Here is a 14383-nt window from a genome sequence, read left to right on the forward strand (position 1 = left end):
ACAAGTGCAGTGTGAAGGCTCAGGACTGCAGTCAGTGCTGTGCACACTTTTGCTGGGTACTTGGCCCTGTTCAAGGTACCTACTGCCTGATAAATCAGGACTAGATTCTTCTAAAATTAACGGAAGCAAGAGACACTGGAGAACAGAATGATAACACCACCCAAGGGGAGGGAAGCTGTCACTATGCTGAAAGAGGTTTGCTGCTGAGATGTGGGATGTGGGTGTGCTGGAGAAACGGGCTGAGAGGCACTGCATGAACTTAAGCAAAGAGAATTGCAAAGTCCAGTGTCTGAGGAGGAATAACTTTGTGCACCAGTACCAGCTGCAGGCTGACTAGCCAGGAAGCAGCTCTGCAGAAAAGGACCTGGGACTGCTTGTGGAAGACATGTTGCACCAGTGATGTTAGTAAGAGGATAGCCTTCCTTTCCTGGTATTTGACACTTGTGAGGTCATGTCTGGGCTCTTTAGTACACTAAATGGAGTATCACCATGGAGGCAGTCCAGTGGAGGCTACCCAGGCTTGTCAGGGGGTTGGAGCATGTGACACCATGACATACTGGGAGAATGGTGTCTCTTAGTACTGGGGAAGAGAGAGAGTGCAAAGGATAGTTGTTACTGAGAATTATAACTGCCTGAATAGAGGGTAAAGAGAATATGGAGCCTTCTGTTATGCCTGAGCACTTCTCAGAGGTACATGGTGATAAGATGAGAAGCAGAGGACACAAGTTTGAACATGGGAAATTCTCATTAGACACTTTGATGGGTTAACTTTGGCTGGCTGCCAGAGACCCACCCAGCTGCTCCCTCACTATTCTTTGGGAGAGGGGAAGAAAAAGCTTATGGGCTGACATAAAGACAGGGATATTGCTTACCAATTACTGTCACAGGCAAAACAGACTTGGGGAAGATTTAGTTTATTGCCAGTTAAAATAGATATGGGTGATGAGAAGCAGGCAAAAACCAAAACACCTTATCCCCCTTCTTTTTATCTGAGGCTTAACTTCACTCCTTTATTCCATTTATGTTTAGCATTTTTATTAATGACCTGGATGAGGGAACACAGTGCACCCAATGACCTGGATGAGGGGACAGAGTATGCCCTCACTAAGTTTTCTGGTGATACAGAACTGGGAGGAGTGGCTCATAAACTAGATTGCCCCTGTTCAGAGGGCCCTCACTGCACTGGAGAAACTGGCAGACAGGAACCTCAAGCTCAACGGTGGGAAATGTGAACTTCCACATATGGGGAAGGATAACCCCAAGTACCAACACAGAGTGGTGGCCAGCTGCTGGGAAGCAATTTTGCAGTAAAAGGTCCTGGGCTCCTTTTGGTAAGGAAGCGGAGCATGAGGCAGCAGTGTGCCCTTGCAGCAGAGAACACCAACAGCATGCCTTAGGAAGGGCAGTGCCAGTGGGTCGAGAAGGGTGATTAGTCTCCTCAACTCAGCACTGAAGAGACCACACCACATGACAGTAGTTCAGGTTGGCAGGCACCACTGAAGATCAACTAGTCCACCTCCCCTGGCTCGAGCAAGCTGAGCTAGAACAGATTGCTCAGGACTGTCCAGTAAGGTGTTGAAAATCTCCAAGACTGGAAACCACAATGTCTCTTGGCAGCCTTCTCCAATGTTCAGACACCCATGCAGTAAAACTGCTCTCCTAGGTTTAGATAGAATATGCCATGGCTCAGTTTGTGCCCCATGGGCACCACTCAGAAAAGCTGGGCTCCCTCTTCTTTACACCAAGAGGGGATGTTTAAATTTTGTTCTACCACTTAGGTCAACAAATACAGCGTTTGTCTTCCACCCAACTGGAACTGGATTTGTAGAGTGAAAAACACTAACATTTGCCAGCAGGTTAGTGTTTGTCTCCAGGCACACAGTGTATAGTTTATCTTATACTGACTTAGATATCTTTGAAAGCACAATATATGAGATGAGTCATAAGCAAATGGCATCACCCTTCAGTGTGTGGGGATGAGATCCCCCCACCTGGGGTCTTTTAATCATGTTTCAGTATAAACAAATGAAATGTGTCACTTTCAGTACTGTGGTATTAACTGCAAGAATCATGGATAAAGTAAATCAGGAATACTTTGTCTTGCAAAGGTCTGGGGTTTGTGTATCACCAAGAAACGTATATTCTGTAGGGTCAGGGGAAACGTGTAATATTTGAATTCCTGCAACTTCCTTGAATTAAACACAATTTTCTTGATGTTCATTTGAGTCCATAAGCAGACCATTGCAACCCCACATTTCCCAGAGACTTTGGGGCTAGAGGTTGATGCTGGTGGGAGCTGAGAAGCTGTGGCTGCGGATGTGGAGAGCCTGGCAGTGGACAGACCCGATGGGAAAACTACAGGGAAAGCTAAACTAGGCAAAAGTGGATGCTGGACAGCCAGCTTTGAATAGACAACTGCACTTTCACATTAAAGCATTACAGAAGGAGGTGTGGCTGTGCACAGTGTCGTCGGGCTGCTCAGTACTTATTGGCCCCGTTGTTGCTCTTCTAAAAAACGTGGTGGTTTTAGCTTTTCTCCTATGCTTTTCTCCTTTTAATAACCGCTCCTGTCTTACTAAATATCTCTGTGTTGGCTGTAAGTGACTTAATGGTCTTCAGAAATGAAATCTTCGGCTTTCACCTCTAGAGGGCGAGCTCGAGCTACTTTCCAAAAGCTGCCGGGATAAAACTCACGAAGCCTCAGCTGAACCATTTGGGTCAGAACTGAAGTGTCTCGTCTTTTAATTATTTTATCTCGTGGTTTCCTTACGCCGAAGAAATTTTTACTATAGTCGATGATATTGTACTTTGTCTCCCCATGCCCCATAGAGATCCACACGGTGCCACACAGGTATTCCACCTCTCACTGAAGAGATGAACACATCCTGACAGTGGAACAGAGTTCTGGTGGTCTCGGAATTGCTGCCTAAAAATTTACATGTCTAAGTTCAGGTACATTATGGATTTAAATATTTTAACAATGGTTTCTTTGACTACTCTATTTACTATTTACATTGATTTTACCAAATACTGAATGAAGAGACAACTGGGAATCGTGCTTTTTCCATCAAAGCAAAAGTCTTCAACTTTCAACCTTCTGTGCCATGTCCTTCTGCAATATGCAACCCTCCCTCATACCCATGACAATACAGGGAAAAGATCCTGCAGCTGAAGGCTCTAAAACATTGTCACAAGCCTTTTAACCTTTTTTTTCTTATTTAAATAGACTTCTGAATTCTTTTGATGTGTGAAAATATTGCTGTATTTCCTGAGCTATCAAGCTTTTCTTCCACAACAAACTCAGAGGTTAAGTTAAATAACAGTGTTTTGATAACTTCTAATAGAGCCTGGCAGAGGCTTGCCTTTTTCTTCCAGAATCTGAAGAAGAAATTCCTGGTCTCTGGGGATAGAGGCACTGTAGACATCAGTTCATGGTTATTTTATTCTTGCATATACGTCTTTTGCCATTCTGTACCTTGAGTCAGTAACAGCATCAGTCCAAGGTAGATCTGCCAGCTGATCCAGCTGAAACCCACCTGCTTTCTCATGTACTGGTCACCTGCTTGAGCTAGCAGAACAGAAACACTGTTTCCAGCTTAACTTCACCTGTAAACATGATGGAGAAAGCAACCCTAAGAACAAAAGTCGCTCTGGGATACATGGAACACTCTCACTCGGTAGGGACCTGCTCTCCTCCCTGGAGCAGGAGAGGGCAATGCCTTAGCCCTGCTTGCTCCCCAGTCCTGTTCTAGGAAGTCATATCACCCTGGTTGCATCATTCTGTCATTGCACGTTCCTTACTGAATCTCTTCGTTCTTTTCCCTACTACTCTGACTTTCCTGTCTTCCCCTTGCTCTCAGTTTTATACTCTTCTGCTGCTCCCTTCCCTTTTTCCTCTTGGATTTGCAAACTGCCACTCTGTCAAGGCTGCAGTTCTGAATGGTTTCATGATACTAAGTTATATTCTTCCTCTGTTCTCAGCAGTGTGGTTTTTAAGAAGTATTCAGTATTTGCAATCTCCCTCCTCTTGGCTGCCCTAAATTCAGATGCATCCTTGTCTGCATCTCCCATAGCTAAACTACAAACTAACTTACCAAACTGACCCATATGAAAGTTTGTAGACATTAGGAAAACTATTTATTGTACCATAGTTTTTCAGAATTGGTTATATTTCACAATGTACTTGTTGACTGTGTTGTTACAAGAGGCTTGTAACTTGCTTGTAGGTGCTTCTCTGTCCTGGACCAGGTGTTGGAGCACATCACTTGAGGCCTGTTAATGCTACAGCAATAATGAGTGCTCCAAAACATCATAAGATAAAGCGTACACTGACAAATTATTTGAGCAATCTAGTAATTATGCTCCATTGATGAAGGGACTGGAAAAATTCAATTATATATGGATTTCTCAGTTACTGAGGGTACAGCAAACACTTGAAGGGGCAAGAGGAAAAGACAGTTTTGACCAGCTACTGAAGCAAAATTGTGCTCTGAATTCCAACCGCCCCTTGCAAACTGTGGATCAGAATTGCCTGTGTCAGTCTGACTGTTTTCATAGCTCAGTTCAAGGCTAAGGTTTACCACTAGTAAATAGGTGCCAGGAAAGAACATGAAAACAAGCAGCATGAGCTGCTGCTTACACAGCTTAGGTGAATGCAATGGGAAGTACAAGACAAGGGCAACCGAGGAGAGGTTCATCATAAAGTAACAGACATGGACTGGTGCTGGGAGTGTCTGGGGACAGACGTTAGAGCCAATATGGAGCCACAGGCTTTATCAGGCTATCATTTTTATATTGGACATTGAGACTGCTTAGAAATGCTCAGCACATTTAGAGACCATCTAAGGCCTGAATTTAAATTTATTTTTTCAGTCCATGATGAGTAATCTTTGCACAGAGAGAAATGGCCATGATGCAGAGCTCCACAGTGTAGGGAGTCTTTACTGTCACTTGCTGTAAACTAACAAATCTTTGGGGCTTCTTTCTACCCCCAGCAGATAATTTCCCATTAAAATGAATTAATGTTGAACAAGTGGGATGCAGTTACTCTGCCACCATTCTGACCTGCACACAACCTGGGATGCTTTGGCTACACTGGTGTGAAATGGTGGGATCTGCCTTAATATGCTGTAGTAATACTTACTGGGTTTATTTCCATTTGTGAAAAGGATTAGTTCTGACACCATTGCTGTACTGGTGCATCATGTCTGCACAAGTATTCACACCAATTTCAACAGAATATTTTAAGGCTGATCCATGTAGCTGTTCTTACACAGAAACAATACAAAACCAGATTTAATTCCTGGTGGCAACAAACTCTGAAATTCATTTTGATAAGCAATTCTGTGCTTAATATTAAATTAGTCACATTTTTAACTGGAGTACATACTTTGAATAATATAATTGAACTTGATTTTACTTCAGCAGAATGAAATAGAAGCTTTCATCCCAAATACCAAACTTCACTTGAACTGTCCAAAATGGTTGGTTTCTAAAAATGTGTAAGTGATCCACCTGTAGTGACAAACTTCTTACAAGAAATTTTGTTGCCAGGTGAAGGTGCATTTGATCCAATTTTCACTTCTCAGCTTGTGGAAATCTGCAACTTACAACAAGCTTCTTTCTTCATCTGTGGTAGAGAATGTACTGACTGACTCTTTTTTTCCAAGTGGATACACCAACAAACCTCTGAAGATATAAGGTGGTCCAAAGGCAATATAAATGGTGCCTTATTTTTTTCAGATAAGTGAAAGGAGAACCAAACCTTTCAGAATTGTGTCTCTGGGACATGAGCACTAAAGCCATCTTGAAACCCCTGCACAGGTAGCCTGCTGCAGCAGTTGTTTCAGATGCTGTGCAGACAGTTACTGTCACAGTGTTCAACAGTATGATTGCTGCATTAGTCACAATTAATACATACAACTATTTCAAACCCATTACTCTGTTTTCAACTGGAACCAAACTCTGTGGAAAATTTATAATTATACTATTGCTGGTAACAGAATGGGTACATGCATCTTGGTATCTTTCTAATAATGTGGTTGGTACTTTAAAGTAACTGTTTCTAATCCTTATATTTTTCTGAGAAAAAATATATTAAGATAATTATTTAGGTAGAGCTTCAAAACAACTCTATATTCTTAAAAAAAATCTTTAGGTTGATTAAATACTTTAACTGAACTTCTGCAAAGGTATTTCTTAGGAAAGGAAGGAAAGGATTCTTTTGTGTTTATGTGAAAAAATCTGTTGTAGTAATAAAAATACTTTTCTTATTTAAATATACAAGCTTAGAGCTTCAACACTGGAAAAGCAAAAGTGAATGAGTTAAATACTGTCCCCATTTCAGTTAATGATGGTGTTGCCACTTGTTTCCATTGGGCTAGGATTACACTCAAAATTCTGAATCAAACCTGTAATTTTCCTGTTGCTTTCCTTTGCTGGAAGACAGTTCAGGTTTCTCATTCAGGCCTTTGTATTGCACATTGGCTCTCATGTAACCAGCCCCAAAGAAATGAATAGTCAAACCTGAACAATACTACCAAATCCATTTATGGTTAAAAAAGCTACATGGGAATGTTGTTTTTCTTGAACTATTTACTAATTTAAAGACCAAAAAAATCAAATCAAACCACAAAAAAAAACCACAACAAAAAAACCCCACAAATGTGAAATTTGAGTATTAGAAGAAGGTAATTGTGAATTTCACAACAACCTTTAAAAGCAGGTCAGCTACTTTACAGTACTAACTATTAAATTTTTTTATGGAATTACTAACATCTTGCTATATCTGAGGTAAAATGTTGCAAATTATAATATTTAAAAGCAATGTATTTTGAAGTATCCAAACTTTGTGCACAACATGGCAAAGGAATCAGGATGCACAAGCATCTTCCATGAAGGAATGGAAGGAGCAGAGTTAGCAGGCAGAAGACAGCTTAACCAAGTAAAACAAGGTGTGAGATTCAGCTCTAGACAGGAAAAATCATGTTGCCTGCTTTTAAGCTGGATGTCTAATCTCTCACCAGAGACAACCTGAGATGTAGTTGGTTACAGCTGTGTGAACAGAGGTGGTCCAACTGCCACTTCACACACCATAAGGCAGTTGAGATACACATGGAGCATGAAACCAAGGTCCTACAAGGTGTTGTGTGTGAACACAGCTGAAGGCACTGGTACCCTGTCAGTCAGTGGTACAGCTGTGGTCAGCAACAGGGGGTTCAGGCTCATGGCTTTGTTGCAACCCTAGGGATGGCCAACAACAACCAAGGCACCTGCAGCTGTGGGTCTGCCATCCTCTGAGGCCAGCTGCTTCAGGCTGCTCTGCTTGCCCAGGTGTAGTACAATAAACCTGTGGCACACACTAAGGCCTCCCAGGTGCAGAGTGAAACTGTGGACAAATAATCCATGTGCTGAAGGGATGTCCTGGATAGATGTAACAGCCAAGCTAGGCAGTGCCCTCCAGCAGTGTTTTGGTCTGTAGCACAGCTCCTGAAAACAGCAGCTTAGTAACTCCAAAATTAGGGAATGTTCTTGTCATGAATGAGCAGACTTTGTCTGCACTAGGTGACATCTGGAGAAGGCTGATTTTTCACAAAAATAACTAACCTCTGCTTCCTTGCTGACTCAGGGTAACCTCACAATTATGGCTGAGATACATTTTTTGTAAGTATTCTAAAAGAGATTATCTTCATTTTCCTCTCCTGAACTAACTTCCCACTGCAGTTTGTTTGACTTTGTTATAAACAGAAGCAAATTAAAGCTGAGGCAAATGAGTCTGCCCTAAGTTAAGCAGCCCTTGAGTCACCATCATTTACAGACTGGGACATCACCATGAGCAGAGATCAGCACTTCTGCACCTTAACTCACAGGTGAGTCAACTCTTTAAGATACAAGCAAATGGACTTGTCCTTACTAGAGGCAAAAAAGCTCAGCTCAAAAAGAAAACCTCCATGCCAGGAAAAGGGCTCAGTCATTCCACAGAGAGGGAAGGTGCAGCCCTTGCGAGATGGCATTCCTGCTCCGTGGGGAAGCAGGAGACGAGCTGAGCAGGCCAGGAGCAGCTGCCAGCCCAGCTCCGCTTCCGAGAGGAAAACGTGTAGCAATGTTGTCGTCATCCAGAGGAGTGGAAGGAAGAAATAAATAATCTGCTGAGAGGGGAATGGATTATGGAGATATATTTTGAAACTGATGAAAATCCTGTTGGGTGACGTGCTGGTGAGTCACTAGGGTGGGTGGAAGTGATTTTGCATAATAACAGTATCTGCTTTCTCCCCTCACACTGACACACAACAGCAAACAGGCACTGTGCAGCAGCCAGTGAGTCAGATGCTGTGTAGCAATGCAAAAGGGCTGAAACCTCAAAATATTTATAGTTGCATTTCACATTTCACTGTAAAAAGGCATTGGGAGTGGGCACTGGTGTTGTACCACTGTTTCGGTTTCCCCTGGGACTGACCACCTCAGCCAGGGAGTCAAAACTTTGAAGGTGTGTTAGGAAGCAGCTGCTCTAGACAGAGGCAGGAGGCCTTCTGGTCTTCATTAATACTAGAACAATGCCCGACTAGTTCAAACCCAGCTGCAACCCCCTCCCACTTCAAATCTAGTTTAAAGCTCTGTGAATGAGCCCCGCTAACTCCTGCCCTAGGACCCTTTGTCCCCTGAGGGACAGGATCTTCCCATCCAATGCCAGCAGGCCCGGTGTCCTGGAAATCAACCCATCCAGGAGTTTTGTCCCCTACTCCCTTCAAGTCTAGTTTAAAGCTCTCTCAATGAGCCCTGCTAACGCCTGGCCAAGAATCCTTCTCCCCCTTGTTGATAGCTCTATGCCACTGTTTGCTAGCATACCTGATGCCCTGTAAACATCTCCATGATCAAAAAAACCAAAATTCATCCAACAGCACCAGCCTCTAAACCATTCATTAATCAGTTGTGTTTTCCTAGTCATTTTGGCTTTTCCTGCCATTGAAGGAACTGAGGAAAAGACCTCCTGTGCTCCTGATCCCACAAGCATTCGGCCTGGTTCTCTGAAATCCCTTTTCATCACCCTGGGACTTGCCTTGGCAACCTCATCAGTGCCCACCTGCATGACCACTAGTGGGTAGTGACCAGAGGGCTGCACCAGCCCTGGCAGTTTCTCAGTAACATCCCTAACCCGGGCCCCAGAGAGGCTGCAGACCTCCCTGGGGGTTGTGTCTGGCTGGCATACAGGGCCCTCGGTTCTCCTCAAAAGAGAATCTTCTACAACAATTACCTTCCTCTTGTTCTTAGCAGAGGCAGTTCTAATGCATGGGGCAGGGTGCCTCGGCAGCTGCCTGGACACACCTTTGTCAGTAACCTCAGTTACCTCATTTTCCTGATCCAGGGCCATATCCCTGTTCTGTAAGGGCAGGTAAAGGCACATGAAGGTGAGGGAGCAGGTTTGCCTGTTGCCTTGAGCAGGGACCCGCTTCCAGTTCCCCTCTTCTCTCAGGTCCCCTGCCTCTGCCAGGTGACAGGAAGGCAGAAGATCCTCTACCTCTCGTGAAGCCTCCACCTTAAGGTTTTGTCTCAAGGATAGTAGGGTATTACTCCACCAATCCATTTCTCTTTCACAATCCCAGGTACTCCGTAATCTTTCACCTCCTCTTTCAGCTCAGCCACTGGGCTGAGTGAGTCATTCCCCTGGTCACAGCACACGCAGGTGCTCTCTCTGCTCTCCTCCGATACAACTGACAGGCTGAGACATTCTGTGCAGCCAGAGAGCTGGACAGCTGCATTCTTGAGAGGCACCTCTGTCTGGGTTGCCACTGTCCTCCTGGCAATGGTTTTTGCCCAAGTGGATACCATGGCTAGGTCCTCTTTGGGGTGGGGATGATCAGCAGCCCAGTGGTTACCTTGAGCCAAGAGGGGGCCCGCGCCCTGCCTGCGCGATCTGCTGCGCCAGCCCTGGTTTCCCTGCTCCTGTTTCCCTGCTCCTGTTTCCCTGCTCCTGGTCGCCGTGCTCCCCAGGGGCTGCTCTTCTACCTGAGGGGGGTCAGGCTGCCATCCCTTTGCCTCCGCACACGGTGGGTCAGAGCTGCTGCTCCCCAGCAGCCCTCGCTCCCCGCCCAGGGACAGGGGCTGGGGCTGACTCCTGCCCCCTCTCTCCGTTTCTCTCTCTCGCCTTCTCTTCCTCAGTTTTGCCGAGGGTTTCCTTGTGGTTTAGCCGCTGCAGAAGGGCTCCACTGGCACAGAAAGGCTCCACCAGCACATCCCTCGCTCTGGTGTCCCTCACTTCAGCGGCTTCACCGAAATGGCCAAAACCTTGCCAAAAATGACCAAACCTTGCCACTTCCCCTCTCCTTATTTTCCATCCTCTTCGCACTGTAGGAAATGAAAACAGACCCTAAGAAGAGAGATAGTTTTGTATTTTGTCAGGTTTATAGTTGACTGAATGGACTCTGTATGTATAGAATTAGCAATTCCTCAACTCACAGATCTTTCCTAATGCAGTACATGGCTAAGGGAATGTCTGCCTACTTCCTTTTTAATTGCATTTAGATTTCCCTGCATTGTTGCTTTAGGCTGTTAGAGCATCTAGTCTATAATAAAACACATTATTTACCTGTAAACAATCAACACGTAGAAGTATCTGCTAAATCTTGTAATATCCACAGAGAGCAGAGTGCATCTGAAGGAAAAAGTCAAAGCTATTTTAATTAAGATTTAGGTATTACGGCCATAAAATTTCAGACTCATTCCACCAGGAGTATCTTCAGTGATAAATGTTTACCCAGTATGATACTTAGTTACATGAAATACTGATTTCATAACTAGATTTTATGATTTACCTTCTTAACTAGTGACAAAGTGTAGCTTTAGAACAGAGTACAAAGTAAAGAGATTTTATGTGGAGGAGCTCTGCAGAGAGTTGGGTAAATGAAAATAAATCCATCACTGCACGATGCTACTACTCCGTTTACAGTCTGAGATTTCCAGCAACTTTGCTGTTGGTGCCAATGCCAGCTTCTGCAAGATGATTTGCACTCTTATAGTTGATTTGCAGCCTCTTAGTGATAAACTCAAGAGCTCTTTTCCCTGGGGAGTGCCACCCGCATATTTCCTGTGTGCACAATTTTGAGCCTCTCTCTGTATTAACCTTGCTGCACTTATATTTAATATCCTTGCTGGATATTACACTTGATTTGCTCTAGTCAGGCTCCTTAGCCAATTTAAACACTCTCAAAGAAAGCCTGGCACGCAGCTGACAATTTTTTTCCTGTAAAATAATTTTATTTCACTAGTGCCAGTTTATTCAGAGAGGTCTGGGGCACTGAAAGGTACCAGAGGAAGACCTGCCTTCTTTAAGAAGGAGATCTCAGCTTGGCTGTCAAAGCCTAGCAATGCTTTGTAGAATGTGTTTCCAGGTGTGGTTATTATGCCCTTTCAACACCCCAGTGAAGTGAGCGGCTATTTAGAACAACCAGCAGCTCTTGGTGTTATAAAGTAAGACAGCCAAACCTTCTTTATTGTGCTCATATTCATACCTCCTCCTCCTCCAATCCCTTCAAACTATTTTAATTCACAGGAAAGTATTTGAGAAGATATTTTCCCTGAGGGCAAATATGCCTAGCCATCAGCAAGCATGCTAGCCCTGTGGCATCCTGCTTTCCTGAAAACCCAGTATGCACCATCACACAACACCACATCTGGAACTGTTCAAGGCCAGGTTGGATGGGGCTTTGAGCAACCTCATCCAGTGGCATGTGTCCCTGCCCATGGCCAGGGGGTTGTAACAAGATGGTCTGTAAGGTCCTTTTCAACTCAAACCATTCTATGATTCTACGATTTTATGTTCTATCTCTGCTGCTGTTGAGTGGTTGCAATCTACTTTCCATTCTGTGACTGCAAACGGGGTGACACTGTATTCTGAGTGCAGCAAAAGGTGCTGATCCTCGCTTCCCAAACTAAGCAAATATTCTGGTGTAACTTTAAAATATTTGAACTTCCAGTGTTTTAGAAATCAGACAGAGGGAGGTCTAAGACTTTGTCTTTCCACATACTGATATTGAAGAATTCTTTGCACAAAGCACAGTGAAAAAGCACAATGGACACTGAGCGAGCATGTACATCTCGCCCCATTTTCAGTCATAAAATATCAATGAGATACCACACAGTGAGGACTCTTTGATGCCTGATACGTAATAGTTTTCTGCTACTTGCTGGGAAAGTGAATATGTTTGTTCTGATCCTAAACCTCCTCTTTATGCAAAATGTGCAGTGGGTTCACTGGGAAACATTTGCTTAAGATGCAGGGAAGGAGACTGCACTGTTGAGAAAGACAGGTCAGTGTTAAGAGTCCAGCTGTAGTTCAGAGGAAGGACTGAGAAAGCTAGAAAGCTGAAAGGACCATTACATTTCCATGATAGCGCACTATCAGGGGAGATTTCTGTGCTGTTGGGGCACAGTTATTCACAATTAGGAATCTAGAAAATTATTCTTTGGGGCTGGGGTTAATCTGATTTAAAACTACATTGACAGTCTCAGAATAAAACCTTGCTCTCTGACTGCCTGGATGTTGGGATTTGAGGTTCTCTCCAAATCATCTTCAAACATGAAAAAGATGCAGTAGAAGAGTGAGTCAATTAACTTCTTCCTATTTATGAGCTGTTTGGAGACATCTTACCAAACCTTCAGCTGTACCTGATATTGAATATACTCTATGCATGTGAATAATGAATTGAAAACTGTCTTGGTTTAAATGATGATATGATGTAAATGAATGCTATTGTTTCCTTGTTGAAGGAAAATGAAGAGCAGTGTGGAAATAATATAGTATACACTTGAAAACTGAGAGGAAAATATTTGAGCAATCAAGCCAAGAAAATTATTTTCCAAGTACTCACAACAGTGAAGATGAATGCTTTATCATTTCCTTGAAGCAAATATCAGGAGGAAAGTTGACTCAAATAGAAAGTGTGAAAGCTTTGGGGGCAATCTTGCTCCCAGGCACATTGCAACCTTGGAGTGATGATGTCAAATGGACATAACAAAGATAATTAATTTTATTTCTCCTCAGATACAGACAATGTCTCACTAGAAAAAATAAGTAGAATAATAAATACAAACTCCTCTCTCCTCCACTATGATGCCCCTGAATGCAGCGCACCTGGGGTAAGTGAGTAAACTGGCCTCCTATCTGCTTTCTGGCATGAAGCAAAAACGTTTATGAGAAAAGCTGGGACCTAAAACTAGATTTAATTGTTGTACTTGCTAAACACCATCTCACAGAACAAGCTGAAAGACAAAGCTAAAGACAAAGCTGAAGACAAGCACGACATCTTTTGCCTAAACCTAATGCTGCTTCTGCACTTAACACTGAAAACAAATACAAAAGCTAACATACAGCTACTAAGAAATAATTTGGCCCAGTAATTTGGAGGGGAAAATTAAAAATGCATCCTACCATAATTCCGTATGGATTTTATGAGGACAAGTGTATTTTAATTTGTTTTAAAACCACCTTAGAAAAATTATGAATGTAAAATCCCATAGAGTGCCTTCCCTTGCTCATTCCCTGCCCATCCTGTCCTTTTAATTCCTACACCCATGTTTTAAGTAGTGTATTTTGGAACCTGCATTTACAGGGCAGACATTGCTGTCAGTGTGCGAAGGAGAAGCCTCACTGCAGGGTGTGCATCAGGCAGCACAAGACCAGAGCAGCTAAAGTAATCCAAGCTCCACTAGTAGGATCTCAGGGAGACCATAGTTTTGCTAATCACTAATGGAACAGGGTCACATTTTACTGCCTTAATCATCTCCTGGCATGCATTTCATTGCCATAGGTTGTGGTACTTCACAGCTACAGCACAGGCCCACTCATACAACCCCTACCTACCTGGGGTTTGCTCGTTAGCTCAGCAGTGAATCAGAAGGGTGCAGATACATGGACACTGTGCCCAGCACACTTGCCAGTGAGAAGTAATTTTCTTAATTAATCAGACTGAATTTTGATTTAAAAGTACCTGTGATTGATTGTATTTGATCCTTTTAACAAAAGAAACAAAGCGGGTTTTATCTTAGTCTCTTAAATTAATTCAAAAGACCCTGAAGAATAAAAATTCTTTTAGCTGTGGAAAGAAAATGCAGTTTCAAAATTGGTTCCACTTGGAATTGATGAAATGAAAATTAAAACTTTTACTTACTAGAGCTAACAAATGTGTTTTATTTGTGTTAGTCTTGTAAACATTTTTATTTTGAAGGATTTTTAATATTCACTTGAACCTTGTAAAATCTTAGTAAAAGACTGAAAATTATCAGGTCTTACTGTTGTCCAATTAATTTAATAAACTGATCAAAAATTACCCCAGCTGCTTAAATATGAAAGCAGTAATACTTTTATTATTACTTTTCTGCAGTAATTTGC

Source organism: Apus apus, chromosome 2, assembly GCF_020740795.1.
Source record: "Apus apus isolate bApuApu2 chromosome 2, bApuApu2.pri.cur, whole genome shotgun sequence".
Taxonomy (NCBI): Eukaryota; Metazoa; Chordata; class Aves; order Apodiformes; family Apodidae; genus Apus; species Apus apus.